Here is a 3,953-nt window from a genome sequence, read left to right on the forward strand (position 1 = left end):
AACATCGAAGACATCGGAATATAAATTGCCGTTGTAAGAATACTATGCAAGTTACCAAGAAAGTAAAATCTGTATACTCCTGCCATCTGTTGAGACGTTGGAAAGCTAACTACTGCATTGCTCTTAGAATTGTTGGACTCAGGATTTAAAACATCTCTTCCATCAAATTTATAACAATATCTTATTGAATTTCGTACATAAAACCAGAAATATATTTAATTTATATTTATATAAATATAAAACCAAAAGATCGGAACACACTGATAGAACCTAAATGTACCACAACTGTAGCATATAATCACAGTAGCAACTCCGGTCCAAAGCTTTATACAGTAACAAGATAACAGCTAAATTCCCAAACATGCAATTTGCCAGTGCTCCTTATTTTAAAAAAAAAATTAATTAATTAAAACATTTCTGGTTAGAGAGAAAATTTAAAGTTGAATTATTGTGATATCTGTATTTTTTATTCCTATTTTCTTTATTTCCTCTTTTACTTTTTTATTCTGTTATATAATAAAGTGTGTAAATATTATGAGGAATGTCCCCTGTGCACGAATATGTACCTTACTCTTGTTGGGGGTGCTAGAGTGTTTTTACATAAAAAAGCAATATGTATCTCTGTTCTGGCAATAAATTATTATTATTATTATTATTATTATTATTATTATTATTATTATTACTATCATTATTAATATTAACAATAAAAAAGTAAGTGTGTCGCGATATCGTGGGCGTTCAGTAAAATGTGTCGTCACTCAAAAAAGGTTGGGAACATCTGATCTATCTGACCACTCCAGGAATACAGAAGTAGTAGTGTGTCTTTCTTAACATTCAGGAGAAATACATTTCTTAACCATCTTCTCACGTGACTTGTTATCAGTTTACAGGAACTATTTGGATCGACCACGACATTAAATATCTTATAATTGTCTACACGTTGTTTTACTTTAGGCCCAAATTCCCTTTTCGGTTCTTGAAAGTATAGCATGTATAGCAGCGGTGGCGAAAATGTAATCGTGCGCCGAGCCACTGTGTAACCCGCAACGTGCATAGCACCTATGGAGGGAGGCGGATACCCGAAGGGAAAGTAAAGCAACTGTCTGACTTATTAACGGATTTTCATTTTCCTTACAGTACGTCAAGCACTTAAATATAATTTTATACAGTACAAGGCTACAAACTAATGTTTAGTACGTATAACGAAGAAATAAATGATCAGTAAATTAACAATATCACAACCTAAAATTAACTGTCTTCACAATGTCTCTGCGACAAAGTTTCAAAATCAGGAATTATGTCACTTACTGTCAATCGTACTTGATCACGAAGGTATTTGTCTGTCAGTCGTGATCTAAATTTGGTTTTTACTATTTTAATTGTTGAAAATAATTTGTCACAAAAGTAAGTTGTAGCGAACATGGCTTCAACAGAGCAAGCGAAAGAACGAAGCTTCGGATATTTATTTTTGGCAAAGATTTGAAAGTTCAACATTTGTCAAGTCCTTACATCTAGCTTTCATTTGACATCACATAGTAAATCAGTGAGTTCAAATTGAAGAACCGCATTATTCGTACATCTGCTGAAAAAGGGTCGACGTACAGAGATGATGATGATGATGATGATGATGATGATGATGATGATGATGATGATGACAACAACAATAACACTTAACCTTTTAATGCTTCATCAGTAACATTTAGTATGATGCCGTTTTATGTTATACAACCGTTTTTCTCGTAATACTTCTGAACAAATCATACATTTAATATCCTCATCATATTGATAGCAAAAAAATGCGTCCTCCCATCCTACTTGGAACTTTTCTACATGGTTTCGAGAGAAACATATGCCACTCGCAGGTCAGAGACAAAATACAATTGGAACAGAGTTTGACTCCAGTGAGTGAGAGGGTGGGGGTTGGCGGGGGTTAGAAGCAAGCGAAATGCACAGCTATCACTGCGAGCCACAATGTCTCGCGAGTCACGTTCTCGCCACGGCTGAATTGTATAGTCATGTTCCTAGACTTCCAGTTGCATACCTATCTATTTGAATGAGTGAGGAATGCCATGGATTGCATTACTACCTTATTCATGTGAGCTAAGAGAAAGCAAATTGACTAGAGCATTAACGCGACAGCTGTGATACGGAGTAGCGGAGCTATGAGGGTCCGAGTGGGTGCAAGAAGCGGTATAAGCAGCAACGATTTTTAAAATCAGTATATTTCGTAAGGAAGGAAAAGATTAAACAAACGATTATTACCACGTTTCCTAACGAACGAAAGTTAGTTTAAATATTCATTTTCATTAAATTCAACGTACACGACTTGGAACTGTTCCCTTCTTAGTGTTGTGTATGAACAGAAAGTGGAGGGAGTTTTCACGGTGCTTCACCTTCATTATGCGCTCCCAACCCATGCTGTAGAGCATGATTTGCTGGTTGACATCTTTACCAATGACAACACAACTAAATTTCCATATTATGGATTTATTAATTTGTCCTACAGAATAATATCTATAATGTTGACAATTAACATTACAGGGATTATAAAGTTTTAAATTTTAACCATTTATTCTTGTGAGTACTGCACTTCTGTTCTCTCTTGTTTCATGTGCCTGGAGACCCTACTGGAAGAGAGGCAGCATCAAGACTCAGAAGAAAGATAATCAATTGCCTGCTAGTGTGTGATTACAAAATAATTAATTGTATATCTCTTAAAATAAATTCAGCATCTTATTTACAAGTAACTGTTCTAGTGTGACTGAATTAGTAGTATTAGTAGTACGTTATTTGGTTATTTGCTTAGTGATTAAATACATTATATTCTAAGTAACTAGTATTCTATTAAATAAGCATGTGACATGTTACCGTAGATTAAGATGACTGCAATATTATTGTATCATTGTTAGATTAATGTACACTGATGATGCTATGAATAATTGTATTCCAACAGTTAATAAAATATCTATCTATCTATCTATCTATCTATCTATCTATCTATCTATCTATCTATCTATCTATCTATCTATCTATCTATCTATCTATCTATCTATCTATCTATCTATCTATCTATCTATCTATCTATCTATCTATCTATCTATCTATCTATCTATCTATCTATCTATCTATCTATCTATCTATCTATCTATCTATCTATCTATCTATCTATCTATCTATCTATCTATCTATCTATCTATCTATCTACCTACCTACCTACCTACCTACCTACCTACCTACCTACCTACCTACCTACCTACCTACCTACCTACCTACCTACCTACCTACCTACCTACCTACCTATCTATCTATCTATCTATCTATCTATCTATCTATCTATCTATCTATCTATCTATCTATCTATCTATCTATCTATCTGTCTATTATTCTGTAGGACAAATTAATAAATCCAGAATATTTTCATAGCTAGCAGTGCATCATAACTGCGGAATCCCGGCCAAATAAGTCACTCAACTGAGTGCGCTCCTAGTATAATGGCAGTTGACACTAGACATATACGTCAACATATATGCCTAACTTGGAGTCAGGCCACAAAGGGAAACACTGAAGGAGGACGATTCGATCCGGTACTGTGGATTGAATTCGGCGTAGCTCAGTGGTCAGAGCGCTTGGTATGTAGGACCAAGGACCCGGGTTCGATCCCCGGCGCCGGAGCGTGTTTTTCGCCTCAAATATTAAATGTCCATAGTTTAGAAGAATGTGATTTATTAAATAGTATTTTTACTTCAAATTAATCTTGTCTAATGCTAATTAATACATTTTTAATTTCATTTTGTATACGATTTAAATTTATTTTCTCTTCCTTACATTTATATTTGTGTCATCACCGCCTCAGAGCTCTATTACGTCGTAACAGTTGTCCTAGTTCTTGATTTTTGCACTGGATGTGTACAGGTAGTGAAAATGTCTTGTAAAGTATCAGTGAACGATAGTTA

At 34.6% G+C, this 3,953-nt stretch overlaps 1 non-coding gene across 1 annotated transcript; it reads left to right on the top strand.

The window, feature by feature from the left end:
- Positions 1-3,599: 3,599 nt before the first annotated feature.
- Positions 3,600-3,672, top strand: TRNAT-UGU (transfer RNA threonine (anticodon UGU)). Its single transcript has one exon. It is a non-coding gene; the product is annotated as a tRNA-Thr (tRNA).
- The last annotated feature ends 281 nt before the right edge of the window (positions 3,673-3,953 follow it).

The sequence above is a fragment of the Periplaneta americana genome, chromosome 16, assembly GCF_040183065.1.
Source record: "Periplaneta americana isolate PAMFEO1 chromosome 16, P.americana_PAMFEO1_priV1, whole genome shotgun sequence".
Taxonomy (NCBI): domain Eukaryota; kingdom Metazoa; phylum Arthropoda; class Insecta; order Blattodea; family Blattidae; genus Periplaneta; species Periplaneta americana.